At 41.0% G+C, this 16040-nt stretch overlaps 1 long non-coding RNA gene across 3 annotated transcripts in view; it reads right to left on the bottom strand.

Annotated features, from left to right (window-relative positions):
• Nucleotides 1-11273: 11273 nt before the first annotated feature.
• The window catches only part of LOC120233173, a 54506-nt gene continuing 49739 nt past the window's right edge, over nt 11274-16040 (bottom strand). For 2 of the 3 annotated variants that reach the window (XR_005528736.1, XR_005528737.1), the window contains exons 3-4: nt 13741-14024; nt 11274-11643 (exon numbers count right to left, since the gene is read on the bottom strand). This is a non-coding gene — a long non-coding RNA (uncharacterized LOC120233173). The remainder of the gene's footprint in view (nt 11644-13740; nt 14025-16040) is intronic. The other variant, XR_005528738.1, reaches the window with a different exon arrangement.

Genomic DNA, 16040 nt, shown 5'->3' with positions numbered 1-16040 from the left:
TGTCCTATTCCATCAGGAAAGCGAGATCCCAGGTTATTGCATTTATAACTCGTTACAATAAAACCCTCAGTAATAGAGCCCACCAAACCCAAGTCTTGCATTAACCAGTATACCCTCCCTGCTAACTCAAATTTTAGGGAAAGAAGCAGATCACAACTGTTTCAGAAATATATTTATTTACTTTTAAAGTGTTCTATGATCTGATATGTAGCCGTATTATAACACATACGACCTCAAACTTAGTTCCTTTTGTTTGTAATAAAGTGGTATTATTAGCCATTTCCTTCCATCCATCAGGGTTCTAAATAGAGGAACATACACCCAAGGATCATACTTGAAGTATTACTTCATTAATATATTAGCAAAAACCTTTTAATGCCTAAAATGGAATAGATTCTCATAAACAAACAAGGTCCTCAAAAACTGGTGTTTAATATATAGTTTCTTTCCTACAAATTGAAGAAAAGAGGACTGCAAGTGTGAATTCCCTGACTTACGCATCAAAGAAGTGAAAAGATGGTGGCCTCTTCCCATTTCTACTCCTAATCTGGGAAGGTCCTGACCAGGTGTGCAGAGACTTGAGGAGGACTTACTGCCCCTGGGCAGAAAGAGGGCCTCCACGAAATGGACAGTGACCTTACTTCTCCAGGAAAATATACAGTAATAAATATTAGGCTCCAGCTGACTACAGCAGAGTAGGCAGGATTCCTGGGAGTGGAGGTGAGAGGTCTCACACACAAAACTTCACCAGGTACAGGAGGAGTCAGGTCCCCATATGTAATGGCACAAGTCATGCACCCCATCACTGTAAGTTGTATAGGGTTCTGTTTACACAGAATGTGAAGCCACTGTGTCCCTGAGGGCTGTGCAGCAATAGACCTAAACAAGAAATTAGCTGTTTTTACCTTGGTCAAGCCATTTAATTCCAATTAGCCTTGATTTCCTTGGCTAGAGATTACTGTTTTCCCACCCAATTGTCATTCTCCCTTACTTTCTCAGCAATAGACTTCTATGTTGACAGGGATACATTTGTGTCCAGATTAAGGAAAAAGAAATTCCAAGTACATTTCCTAGCTTTCCTTGCAGATGTGAGTGGCCAATGGGAAATCTATAAATGAAAGTAGCTCAGGTAGGAGATATACCCTTTCTTTTTCCACCCAGAGTGAGATTGTGATAGCCATAGTCCCAGAGACCTAAGGTTGCTGTGGGGTCAGCCCGAAGATGGAAACCAGCCACTGAAAATAATGAAACAGAAAGAGAGAAGGAGTCTGGGTCCCTGATATCAATGGAGCCACCAGATTAGCCTTGCTTTCATAGGCTTCTTGTTTACATGAGACAAAAATACAATCCTAATTTGGTTAACCTAATGTTGATTGAGTTTTCTCTTATATATTTCTGACCTAATCGCAATTGACAGGTTCTTTATCTGTAATAATACTTGTGTGGGTGCAGAGGAATAAGAGAGAAAATATTGGGAAACATTTTGTGAACAATAAAATGCCACATTAATGTAACAGCCTTGTGAGTATCTGGGCTCAAGCACTGTTGCATTGGGGCACCGATGACAAAGCTAAATACTGAACTGTGTCATGCATCATTCTCTTCCTGCCCCCATTTGGCCCCAGAACATGGCACAACTTCCTGAGGGCTTGGGATGGTCATTCCCTGAAAACAGTTCTACCAGACGTGGCGGTGTTTTTTGTACCTGCAGCGGAGTCTGCTGGGAGACCCTTAGCAGGAGACCAGAGAGAACAAAGTATAGAAGTCGGCAGGTCCTGAGAGATGGGGATTCCTTCCTCAAGGGTTCCCTGCAGTAAGAGTCTGAGCTAGGGTAGCTGACAGGAAGGGTCCTGTCAAAATAATCTCAAGTGCAAGATAATCTCAAGTGAGCAAAGGAGAAAGACTTCTCTCTTCCTGGAGATGCCAGCGATGCCTCACTCATCCTTGGTCCTAGATACTGGCCAGTTAGTCCATCTGCCCTTGTAACAAAAGAAAAAATGTATCCTGGTGTGGTAGAAGGTTGGTCCCCCAAATATTGCTGAGGACAGGCGATCGGGGTGCCCTGGAGGCAGTTAACGGGAATCTCTTCTGCAATATCCTCAACAAGCTGCTGTCTAACCTGTTTGCATACTGACAGAGGCTAAGAGGTTCAGGTAGTAGTAGAATTTACTACCCCTTTAGAGAAAAAATCTGCTTTTGAATTTCTTTCCTTTTGGTAAAATATTTCTCCTTATAGTAAGACCCAAAGAGCTTTTCTGCAGCTTCTGCTCATGAGATTCAGTTTTGTTTTTGAAGGCAACAGAGTCTAGCCCTACCTATCTGTGAGCTCACCCTTGAAACACCTGCAAACAGCTCTTACATCTTCCTGCAAGTCTTCCCTTAAGGAAATTCAAGTAAAGAAAAGAAAAATACAAAAATGCAAAACCTGGCTTCTAAAATCAGTTTGGAGATAAAATACAAGCTTGTCTTCCTAATGGCTATGTGACTTGATAAATTTATCTAACTTTTCTGAGCCTATTCTATCTTCTAAAAATGGAAATAATGATTTCCAACTCTGGGAATTATAAGAATGATGATGTTGAAAATAGTAGCTAACCCTCAATGGCTATAGACTGTATGTAAGGCATATGTATTGTTTCACTTACTCCTAACAAGAACCCCGAGAAGTGGGAACCATTGTTAACCCCATTTTTCAGATGAAGAAATTGAGACAGAGAGACTTTAGGAAGTTTCTGATGGTCACACAATTGCACTTAACCACTAACCCATACAATCGTGTAAGATTGAGCTCCCATCAAGGGGTCTGGCAGGACGGATCCTGCTAAACTTCAGAGATCAGATAAAATGAGGCTTTCTAGGGAGGTAAGGCCATAGAAAATCAATGAATTAATGACTATTGGTGCCTACTATGGAGCTGGGCACACTGATATATGGGACTTCATCTTGCCTTTCTTTTCTTCTAGTGTAAGAAGCCACGGTTCCTCTGGGTCAACTTAAAGGGTGAGTACAAATTAATTTCAGTTACCTTAGTGGGGAGAGTCTGGAAGATATATCTTCCCTTAAGGCCTCATAATTACTCCTAATTAACTCCAACTAACTATATGGAGCCCCAGTTATGGGCCAAGCTCTGTTCTACATGTTGTTCATATATGTTAAGTAGTTTGATCGTCAGCCCTACCCCGGGAGGTGGGTGATATCATTGTCTTCGCTTGCCACAGGTCCAAGAAGCACATCAACTTTTCCATCTTTGCAAGACCACTGTTCACTCAGCTTCCAGAGATTCTTTACCCACCCCTCAGCCTCTTCTCACCATGCTGTGAAGGGGGGCAGGGGGAGGGAGACATTGTTGCTCCAGTGAAAATCTCTCTTCATTTTAAGGGTTAATCTAATCATAGAAGGGAGAAGTTGGAGGATAACAAATACAACATGGGGCAATCAAAAAGCTTATGAAGCTCCAGCAGACTTTTCCCATTATGCGCCCTAGTGTAATAGAGCCCAAGAGTATAACAGAAGCCTTATTTGATTCTGGAGGGTGGAAGTCTAAAAGTGTCTTGTTAAGGCAGTGTTTGTGGACTTCTCAGGGGCAACAGGAGCTAAACCCTAGGTGCCCCCCTGTCTCAAGATGTGACTTTCATTTCTGGAAACTTCCAAATAGTACCCATTTCATCAAGTGCCCTTTACACAGAGTAATGGTCTTCTTTAAGTATTTCCTTATGTTAAGAGAGTTTTTGTTTTATATTGTGGTTTTCTCTCTGTGTGTGTGTGTGTGTGTGTGTGTGTGTGTGTGTGCGGGGGTGCTGCCCAGGAACTCACTAATTATCATTTGTGTAATTCTGTTTTCTCAGAACAAAAATTTTGATGTCTAAAAAATCAATTTTCAGATGAATTTTCAGAACTCAAATTGTGAAGTCAGGGTGTTTATATATTGATTCATTGTGGACATTACATTTCTAGCTTGAATAATGCCTATTTTAAGTTCATGTATTATGTGAATACAATTGTTTTATTCTCCTTATATTGTAAAATTACCCAATACATTTGGATAATAAGATGCCACCTTATAAAAATGACAATTTTCCATCAAGTTAGTTCATAGCTTTAACATCAAACAAAATTTTTAACATTATTTTCAGAATTAGACCAACTGTTTTTTTAAATTGCATTGGAAATTAAACAAGAAAAACATCAAGGCATATTTCAAAGAAAATTAAAAATAATGGAAGAGAACTATTCCTAACAGATACTATATTATAACAATAATAAATAGTATAATATAAATGCTAAAATTATCTACTTATCCAAAGTGTTTAGTGAAATGTAGTAGAAATTCTAATCAATTTAGTTCATAACAATAGATTTATGATCAAGTTTAGACTATAGAAAACTTGATTAAATGTTAAAATAAGTAGATAGTAATATGGAAAAAAATTAAGTTAGAGGTATGTGCCAAAATATAACATAGGAGATTAAAACATTAAAAAAATTTTTTTTAAAGTAGAGAGTAATTCCCAGACATGTCAAAGAGATGGGCATTTTTGAGAGAGAATTAAAGCAATAGAAGAAATCATGGGGGAAAATATGGACAATTTTGATTAGGTAAAATTGTCTATAAACTTAAAACTAGCAAAAAAAGAGGATTTGATAAAATGGAAGAATGAAAGCTGGTAATGGCAAGGTCCAGGAAGGGTGGTTAAAGCAGGGCCTTTGAAGTCAGTCCAATGGTTCCAATTCCAGCCTTTACTCCATGTGTAAACATGTTCAAGGTATTTAATTCATCCGTGTCTCAGTTTCTCCTACTTGAGGCACATAGTATCTAACTTGTAGCATTGTTGTAGGTGTGGGATGCAGGAGTATAGAATACACACTTAGAACAGGGTCAGACTTATGGTGACTGTTCAGCAACTGACAGGTATTAACAGTTATCATCTATGACAGTGTTCCTTTGCCTGGGGCAGTTTTGCCTCTAGGGGACATGTGGCAATTTGTGGAGACATTTTTGACTGTCACAATTTGGGTGGTGTGGTGCTATGGTCATCTAGTTGATAGAGACATACTCACCATCCTATAATCACAGGACACATCCACACACACATGTGCGCGCGCACACACACAAACTGGCCCAAAATACCAATAGTACCAAGGATGAGAAACTCTGCTCTGTGATATGTGAAAAGCTCATACAACTTTACAAGAACTGCAGCAATATTCCAATAGATAAATGGAAAAAAGGCCATGGACAATTAACCTTAAAAGAAGTTTGGAACGCACCTGGGTGGCTTAGTCAGTTAAGTGTCCAGCTTTAGCTCAGGTCATGATTTCACAGTTTGTGAGTTCAAACCCTGCATTGGACTTTCTGCTGTCAACTCAAAGCCCACTTTCGATCCTCTGTCTCCCTCTCTCTGCCCCTCCCCAGCGTGTGTGCACAGCCTCCTCTCTCTCAAAAATAGATAAACAACAAAGAAGAAATTTGGAAAATACAATATTTGGGAAGGCATTCAAATTTGCCAGTAATTAAAAATAATTCACTCAGACAATGGAGGATTATTTAAAAATTTCAAGAGTTTATATTAAAACCCAAACCCAGTGATTTACCAGGGAAATGGGTATATTCATACTTTGTTGGTGGCTATGTGTGCATGCAGGTGGGGAAGGGCAGAGAGGGAGGAATGACAAGCAGGCTCCCTACTGTTAGCACAGAGCCCAGAGCAGAACTTGATCTCAGGAACCATGAGATCATGACCTGAACTGAAATCAAGAGTTGGACACTTAACTAACTGAGCCACCCAGGAGCACTGTAATATTATACATACATTGTATTATTATATATTATAATATTACATTACATTAGCAAAAAGCTAAGGGCAATTTAAATGAACACAGAAGGGAAATAGTTAAACAAATTATATCTTATAGTAAAATGGACTATTTCATTGCCACTGAATTTATGATCAAATAAAAATATAACTGAGGAAAATGTAATGCTCAAAGTAATGTTAAATGAAAAAGGGAGTAAAAATTTCATTTATTCTCTAATTACAGTTCTATAAAATAAATAGACCTAAATAAATATGAAACAAAATGTGTTCAATGACATTGGTTGAATGAATTAAAAACAAAAAAATAAAAACACGATGTTATAAGGGTGATATATATGTAGTTTTTCTATTTAATTTAATCTTTTTTGATGTTGGCAGAAAGTTGTCTAAACAAATAGAAAAAGCAAGCCAGCAAAAACTCACCAGTTTTGTGAGTTAAAAAGTTAAGTCATGAGGACAGAGGCACAAATGGATGGTGGTCTTCACACAGCCACAAAGCACATGGCCAGTGACCTTCAGCAGGCTGTGGTATTTTTTAGTACACAAGTATCTGAGTTTCGGTGAAGTTGGTGGCCCCTACAAGCTTCACATTCAGCTTGGGGCAGGATCATTTTCATGATGCCTTTTTTTCCTTTTCTGTTGAAGTCTTCAGGGATCCTTAAGGAAAGGATGTAAACAAGTTACCAGACTTACTAAACACATTTTTAAAGGTTTAGCAACAAGACAGTAATCTGTGATTGTATGAAGTTGGTCATGGGAAAAATTCTTTTTTCTTAGGGAGTTTTGAATAATGGTCCTTGGGTAAAAAGTTAATCGATAGGTTAATTTTTTTAATTGCTTACTTTTTTTTAATATATAGAAGTCAAGGTTTTTGACAGTTTTCTTTCTTAATCTTATATTTAAGTGGGCATTGTGGTTTCTTTGGATATTTACAGATTTCCTAAGCCTTTACCATTGGGAGAAATAGCTTCTAGGCAAGGAAAATGGCACAAAGTCACTTTTGAACTGGTTTTGAGAATCTGTAGTAAGGAGAAAGTGCTACTGATTTTGTGTTTTGTCCTAAGACTGGTGACCTATGCTACGTATCACACCATGTCATCATCTTCCAATCCTTTTTTGCTGTAGATTTTTCTTAGGTCCAACAACCCATTGGTTTCTAGAAAAAGACTGTGGAAATGCCTTTTTTTTTCCTTCTTTTTTTCCCCCAGGGAGTGAGAAGGAGAGAACTGTGACTAAACGTTCAGCCCTGGCTTTACGAACAGGTCTTACTAATCTTAAATCAATTAACCATTTTGACCCTTGGATTTCCTAATTATAAAATCATAATAAAATGATCTCTGTGCTTTCCACCCCACTTAAATTTCAAATCAAAGAGGAAAAATTGCTTTTTTTTCTAGAAATGAACTTATGGCAATTGGTAAGCGATTTGTGGGGGAAAAACTAAATCCATATCTCACTCTACCTATATACCAAATAAGAGACAGATGGGCCAACATTGAAATGTATGAGATGAAACTGTCTATTTTACCAAAAGATAGAATCTTTTTATCATTTTGGAGTGGGTGTTGGGTTTTTAATATTCATCTTTATTCATTTAAACCTGAGTGTACATATGAGGTGTTCTGGGTAAAGATGGGTTTCTTACAATTACCATGGAGTTAATATTGTGAGAAAGCTTACTCATCCCAGCCCTTACCCCTGGGGTATGTGAGGAAACCAGGTCAGACTCCTACAAGAGCAGGACACAATGAGTCAGCTATAATGGATTTTTTGTATTTATGTACTGGAGCGAAGACAGCCATTCTTCTCCCCTTCAGAAAGGAGAGAGAGAGAGAGAGAGAGAGAGAACAAAATCCTTTGCTCCTCATAGAAGGTATGGAAAAGGTTCTGGGCTCTGACTCTAATCTGGAATATAAATACGTCTTCCAAAGAAGCACAGAAATGGTGGGTGTCCACATCTTTTATGACCTAGATATGTGTTCTAAGTCTGGGCTTCATCTTTCTACAAATGTAATTACCTGGGAGAAAGAGCTCCCTGACCCCTTGAGGCTTCTCCCAGGTACCTAGCCCAGGCTAGAGCCATTCGGTCCTCTTGGATTAGAGCAGTTTACAAGACAAATGTTTACAGATCTAATTCTCATGGTATGTGCAGGGGAAGTGAAGATAAACATTCCCTATATCGTATATATTTCCATGTCTTAGGAGGCTTAGGAATTTTACAAAAGCACTAACAAATTCAGGAAAATTTTCTTCTCCCAAAGTGGAGAATATTTTTCTAAGCAGAACACAAAGGCCAGGACTGCCACCCACCCAAAAACATTTGACAGATTTGACTAGGTAATAAAAGAAAAAAAGTTGAGAACCTAATGATGACCTGGAAAAAAACCCCCACACTTACAGCATATATGCAAGATAAAGGTTCAATATCTCTTAACTCTTAGAAAAGCAAACAAAAAAGACCTTTAAAAATTGTGCAAAGGGTACAAGTTTTCTTCACCCAAGAAGAAAAGTTCATCTATATATTTAGACCTATTAGTAATCAAGTAGGTGCGAGTAAAAACCATGTGTGATATCATTGTCCACTGTCCAATTGGCTAAATGAAAAAAAAAGAAAACCACAATGCCTAGAGCTAGCAAAGTAGTGGTGAATAGTCCTTTTCATGCTAGATTGGAGTACGATGCTTGTACAGGACACCTTGGCATTGTGCGTTCTGGGAGGCAGAATGTTAAACCCACAGACGGCCACATCCTAATGCCTAGCAGCTGTGAATATGCTGCTACAGGGCAAAAGGGAATTATGGTTGCAGATGGATTTAAGGTTGCTAATCAGCTGACCTTACATGGATGATTCTGGATTACTGAGGGGGTCCCGATGTCATCACAGGGCCCCTAAAAGTAGAAGAGGGCATCAGAGGAAGAGGTCAGTGATACAATGTAGGAAGGCTTTACCTGTGTTGCTCGTTCTGAAGACAGAGGAAAGAGGCCTCCAGAAACTGGAAAAGGTAAGAAAACAGATTATTGTCTCGAGCCTCCATAAAGGGACATGCCGTTACTGACACAGTGATATTATCCCAGGACACCTCTGCCGGACTTCCAGCTTCTAGAACGGTAAGATCATACGTTTGTGTTGTTTAAAGCCAATAAATTCATGGTAATTTGTTACAGCTGTGATAGGAAACTACTACAGCTGGACTTCCAGAAGGCTTTAAAAAGGGCATGGGCTGGGGGCGCCTGGGTGGCTCGGTTGGTAAAGTGGTGGACTTCAGCTCAGGTCATGATCTCATGGTTCGTGGGTTGGAGCCCCGCGTCGGGCTCTGTGCTAACAGCTCAGAGCCTGGAGCCTGCTTCAGATTCTGTATCTTCCTCTCTCTCTGACCCTCCTCTGCTCATGCTGTCTCTCTCTGAAATTAAAAAAAAATAATTAAAAATTAAAAAGAGCATGGGCTGTGAGGTAGCAGGCCACGAGTCATCAGTAAAATCTCTTGTTACTATCCCCGCTCGGCTCTCCTGTCTCTTTCTTGCCTTCTCATATTCATCTAGAAAAACCAGAGTCCTGCTGAAATCCTGTTCTCCTGTCCTTCACTCCTTCGTTAGCATACTCCTTTGTTAGTACAGCACGGATTGTGGGAGAAACAACCCTGTGATGGTTAAATCTCAAAAGGCATCTGAGGGCTGCGCTGTGGCCACACTACATGTGCCTAGAGCAGTATTCTCCCAGTCTTCCAGGTGGCTAGTTTGCTTTTGTCCTTTCTCCACTTACTTCCAAGACCTCCTCCTCAGGCTTCACATTCAACCACGAACTTCTTGCTTTTCACTGGCAAAGCTGAAGCATTGGGGGTGAATTTCTACCCACTCTCACACCGCATCTCCTCACCATCTGCCTCTGTGCTCCGGTACCCACCCTGTGCCCAGAATCCTTTTCCTTCTTGCTGACTCCGTGGTGATGTGCTCGGGCCCTTGTCTCCTCCTGCTCCTTCATCTGCAACTTTTCCTTAGTAATGAACTCTCTAGCACTCAGTAGATCTTCACTATTTTAAAGTCTTAACCCCACTTCTTTCCATAGCTATAGCCCTGATTTTTTTTCACATTGAACGTGAAACCTAGCAAAGGTGTTGGCTATACTCCTGTCCCAATTCTTCCCATTCCCTCTCTTTTTAAATTATTTTTGAGAGAGAGGCAGCGTGAGCAGGGGAGGGTCAGAGAGGGAGACACAGAATCTGAAGCAGGCTCCAGGCTCTGAGCTAGCTGTCAGCATAGAGCCCGACGTGGGGCTCAAACCCACGAACCATGAGATCATGACCCGAGCTGAAGTCGGACGCTTCACTAACTGAACCACCCAGGTGCCCCTCTTCCCATTCCCTCTTGAACCAGTTTCAATCAGGCCTTTCTCCCCATGGCACCTCCCCACAGGAGTCTCTGATAAGTGCCAGGTTTTCCAAATTCAATGGTCCTCTCTCCATCCTTATTCTGTTTAACAGCGGCATTTAACCTAACCCATCACTCCTTGCTTCTTAGATTCTCTTTAGTCCCTTACAAAACACTTTTTCCTGGTTTTTCCTCCTACCTCAGTGACTACCTTCAACTCCTTTGCTTGGTCCTCTGTATTTCCCCAGTCTCTGAATCTCCATATGTGTGAATCCTCTCCTGAACTAAAACTCTGCAGGGGAGTCTAAATTGTATCTCAAATTCAACATGTTCAAAAGAGATCTATTCTAACTTGCTCCTCTCCTGGACTTTCCATTCACTCGGGAAGATTTGACTCTTATACACTATGTCCTGTTCCTTAACAAATCTTGAAAGTCGTAACTTCAAAATATACACAAAAGCTGCCCAAATTCTCTCTCAAAAGCTTTTTAACTGTTCACTGCTGATTTCCTGGTGCCCAGAATAGAGCCTGGCACATAGTAGATACTAAAAAATTTATTGGGGGCACCTGGGTGGCTCAGTCAATTGAGCGGCTGACTTCAGCTCAGGTCATGATCTCACAGCTCATAAGTTCAAGCCCCGTATCAGGCTTAGAAGTGCAGAGAAGGGTTACCTAATCCAGTCTGGTGGGATCCTTCTGGAGAAGGTCCTTCCAGTGGGGGTGGATGGAAGGGTAGGGATGACCCTTGGAGATCCAGGCAGAGAGGAATCCTGATTAACTTAAACTGCTCTCTGACAAGGTTGACAACAAACTAATAAACAGGTTTACTAAGGCTTAAGACAACTTGAGCATGCATAACTTACTACTAATCAGATATAACTGAATAAAAAGGTGTACAACCCAAACACGCCTCCAGGTTTCATTAATAGATGGCATTAGAAAAGACACTGTAATATTCAAATCCCTCTGAATTTTCCCCAGTTTCTGTAACAAGACCTGAAGTCCCTGCTAGGTCTCCTTCCCCCCCACCCCCAATCCTTCTAGGAGCCTTCAGGGAAGGCGTTCAGAGATAAACGTGCTCACCTGGGACCTGCTAGCTTTCTGGCATGCACCTGCAAAGTGTTTTTCCAGGAGATTCTTCATGGTCTCCTGGGTGTCACAGACTCCGTGAGCCTCCCTGCCGGGCCCCATTACTGAGTCCTGCAGATGGACTTCAGAGTGGGGTGTAGGGTTCTTCTAGGGCCCTCAGTGAGCTCCAAGTCCCGCTTTGACCAACACAGTCTACTTCTATCTAGTTCATAAGGGGGTATTTCTAAGTTGATCCCACTAAAGAAGAATTTGAACTTGTAACAGATGTTTGAAGACTATTTTCCCAGGGCCTCCCTGAGGCCAGGACTCTGTCATGTTCCAGGGAAAAGCGGACGAGCCGTCATTGTCCTGCTCCATGTAGAACTTGGTCGCCTGGGAAACAAAGTGCTACTGTTCAGACTCTGAATATTACAGAATTTCTTATTAACATAATTTCTGCCATTCTGGCTTCCAGTTCTTTCTCTAGAGGTGTCAGGCTTGATCTGTGGGGCAGACTGGGAGTAAACATCCTACCTGTTACTCAGTTACTACTAACTGAAATTTAGTACAAGCAGAAGAGAATCCACTGAAGACTAGAAGATTTCCTAGGAGGCCAGAAGCCAGGTTGGGAGGCCCTGGCCTGGACAAATGCCAAGAATGACACCAAAGAACTACTCTGGTAGAAACTGCTTTGTTTCCTCTGCCAGGCACAGGCACATCGCTGGCATGTGACCTTGACCATCCCTCCCTTTGGAAACTGATTCACCTGTTGCCATTCTCCTCAGAATGGACCCCAGACGGCACTTGTTTCTCTGCAACACCTGCTTCTGATTCAAACCCTTGTTCAAGTGTGTGTAATTATCAGCGACTGTCCTAGCCCGGTGTCCTAGCTGCAAAGGAGGTGGGCAGTTCTCCAAATATAGGAAGCATGTTCGATTGCACTGAAAAGCTCAGAAAAAGCCTCAGCTGAACTCCCAGCCAGCAGCCAGCATCAACTTGCTGGCTCTGAGCAAGCCATTTAAAAGTGTGCTCCCAGATGAACGCCCAGATCCTTCTCATTACCAGACTTGCTTGAATAACCTTGCTTTTTGCCTAAAAATTTTCGTATTGGCAAGAACAAATAGCAGCCAGTACATGACACTGAGCTCCGCCTCCATGTTGCATGGTTCATGGAAGGCTTCTCTCTCCCTCTTCCCCCCCCCCATCAGGTTGTTTATTTTCTTTGACAATTAATGTGAATCTGGCACTTTGCACTTCCACTTTTGTTCCTTTTCCTCTGCTGCCCTCTAGGGGCCCCGTTTAGATCTTTCGTGTGCCCTGCAAAAAATTTACTGCCTGTTGGGAACTATTCTAAACGTCTCATATACACCTACTCCTTTATTCCTGGCAATTTTCTGAAGTGGGTACCACTTTTAGTCTCCTAAGAAAATAGAGCTACAATAATCCAGTAGCTTTTCCCAAAGTCCTGTATGGCCAAAGCTGGCGTTAGAACCAAGGCAGTCTTGTTCTAGATCTGCACTATCGCCCCTCTCTCCTCATGTGGCAAAGTGGATCCGTTAGGCTTCCATGTGAGGACTTGTTTATCCCCATAGCTTGTAAACATAAATTTGCTTTGCACTGTGGGTTTTTATCTCTTGTCCGGATTATGGCACTAGCTGCCTTACTGGTTTCTCTACTTGTTAGTCTTTTCCCACCTACTAATCTATTCTCTACACAGTAAACTGAAGGATTTTTTAAATGATAAGCTCATGCATTCATTTGTCTCTTTACTTCTCTACGCAGGAAAAATAGAAGAACCAGTCTTATCAAAGGGGTAGATTAATCAGCTAAGCAAATGGAGTTCAAATATGTGAACACTCTAAAACCACAATCTAAACTGGAGTCTATTGATGTGTGGTTATAACACTTAATATGCAGTGTTTATTTCTGAGTAATTTTAGTGTTTATCTTATTCACCATCACCCTTATCCTGCAAAGAAGAAAGCACATCTTCTCTATTTTCTGAGATGAAATGCTACTGGTGCTCTGGCTTGCACAGGGTTGGCACTGTTACTTAGTACAATGGTGACTCCAGGAATCTAAATGCTTTTCAAAACCTGAATGAGGTGCAGGCAGTGGAGCCCTTTAAATACAATCTGAAACCGAAAGCTCTTATGTAAAACAGATAAAGCTGCTTAAGTTGAATGGGGAATCATAAATATAGGTGGTATGTGCTTGGCCATTTGCAAAGACTTTGGAAGCATAGCAGAGAAACCCCTCTAGCTCATCTTCAGAAATTCCTGGAAAGCATGTGTAGTGAAAAGCCATTGCCAGCAATTGAGATGGGGATCAAGAAGTTGCCAGCCCCAAACCCATAATCAATAATCGTACTTGTTTCCAACATTCACAGGTCCTTCCTTTATCTCCGGGCATTCTAGTTTTCTATGGCACATGAAAGGAAAATTAAAGCAAAACATTGACGTTCATGCAAAGTTACCCTTATGACCTCACCTGAGGCACTGTGGTACCTGCCACACACTACCTCCAGCTTTACTCCTTCGGTCTTCCACTCCGTGTTGAGCATTCAGAGACCTCACAGAGGTTTAAGCTCCCTTGTCTGGTGGGTGGGAATGGGAGGTATGTAAACGACCTCACACAAGTGGGTAATGTCTTTGTATAACTTCGAGGTCCAGGGCTATGGCCAGAGGATGCCAGTGAGGAGGTGGCTTCCCAAGTTGATACACCAGGGGGTCTTCTCTGGAATAAGAGCTGTGCACCTGCTGACTTGTCAGCTGCTACGTAAAAAGTGAAAAGAGTCAAGCGTGGCAGTAAGATCCTCTATAAGGGTTCTTAGATCAAAATACCGTTTCTCAAGCTCCTGCCTTTCTAGTCCCTGTTGCTGAGAGCAAAATCGCCATTTTCAACTTCAGTGTGAATCTAGATCATTGGGGGAGAGGATTTTAGATGACGATTCCCTTATGATTAACTGTATTTTCATCTGCTTGTTCTTGTTTTAAAAGCCTTCCAGGGTGATTCTGATCTAAGCAGTTTTGGTGCAAGCAATACTGACCTATGGGTTTAGCAGGGAAATTGGAAGTTATTAAGTAGTACTTATATCCCATATTATTCTTTACATATTGGTTATTTGGATTCCTCCCAAGTTTGTTTTTTGTTCAGTTTTTTTTTTTTAAATAACATAGATAGGCTTGAGACCTGTGGGGAAAAACAAATTACTGTGATCACATTGACCCTGAGGACTGAACTATTTCTAGATCCATCTATTCTGACAGACCTAGTAATTTGTTCTTGTTCTAGCATGTAATCTATTCCAAATGCATTCACCTGCCATGCCACTTCTCCCTCTTCATTTTCTACTAGGTGATTTAAAAACCTGTAGTTATAAATCTCCTGTCTCCTAGACTAATGTCAGGGCTTCTTCCTTGTTCTGCTTTCCAGCACTGGGAAGAAAAAAGTGATCTTTGTGACAATATAATCATTTCCACCTCTGACATCCCTGCTCCATGGTGACATTTGTAAAGAAATAATTTGGAAGGGGGGGGAATACACAAGTTCTAGAATTAAAGGCATGGTGGGCATGTCCAGAAAGTCTCAGAAAACTTGAAATGTTGAAGCAGCTGAAGACCAGGTCTTACGAGTGTAGTGTCAGGAGGAATTTTCAGAAGTCTTCCTGAAACAATTGTTTTCAGTCTCACTACATTTATGAATCTTTAGCTCATCAGTGGAAAATAGGCTTTGAGAGCTAGGTGTGAGGGTGGGCTGGGGTAGAGTGTTGGGTTATCTCCAAAGACACTTCTACTCTACTCATAAGTGTACTTCCCAGCTATTACGCTTCATTTTTCTAGACCATAGAGTTCCCAGACCCCTCCTCTGATTTAGAGGCAGTATTTAAAGGGTCACTGAGGCCTATGAAGTTCAAACAGCAGGACCTAATTGGGTACATCTCTAGAGAGGAGCTCCAATTTAGTTGTCAACATTAATAGGTAGATCCTTTCATTAAAGTCAGCCAACCAGTAGACCAGAACACCCCATAACCTAAACTTTAAAAATTCTACTTTGTGCTCAATTAAGTTTTCTTTCACCTAGTCAGGTGTGACATAGTTTCCCATTCATACCTATTTGCCAGTTGTTAGTCACAAGATTGGTCCAGAAAGTTCTAAACCATTCAGTTTAGAGTTCAGCCATCAGATTTCCAGGCTCGTTTGTTTATGAATGTATTGTTGGTTCTGACCCACACAATTGGAAGAGGAGGTAGAAATGTTAATCAGCATTCAGGTTAGCAAGCTTACTAACGGGGTAGGGGTTCTAGTTGTAGGGCAGGCATAAATAATGAAGACTCCAAGCTGAGAGAAATGATACCGTTATTTAGATCCTTGAGTGCTCAAACATGCATTAATTTGAAAAATATTTAGTATGTTCTGCATGCCAGATATGATAAATGAGTAGAAATTTTAAAGATTTATAACATTGACTTAAATAACATGGATTGGAAAATGTACTTTTTGTGTCCTCTCATATGATTTACCTCTGATGGGGAAAGTCTGTAGATAGTTAGAATGGATGGCCCCAGAGTGAGACAGCTGGATACCTCCCTATTAAAGGCAGCCTTTGGCGTTTCTTTTGGGAAACTATGTAAGCAGTTGATTTCTATTCACTCTGGGATCTAGCTGCCTCTTTGCTGAATCTGGCTCAGTGGGCCAGTCATAATGTACCAATTCATAAAATTGGAATAACCGCACCTGCTTTGAAGAGTCATTGTGGAGATTAGAAATTGTTGGGCATGATAACTAGAA

This window comes from Hyaena hyaena, unplaced genomic scaffold (assembly GCF_003009895.1).
Source record: "Hyaena hyaena isolate Hyena2069 unplaced genomic scaffold, ASM300989v1 scaffold_87, whole genome shotgun sequence".
Classification (NCBI taxonomy): domain Eukaryota; kingdom Metazoa; phylum Chordata; class Mammalia; order Carnivora; family Hyaenidae; genus Hyaena; species Hyaena hyaena.
This window is presented reverse-complemented; position numbering and strand designations above follow the sequence as displayed.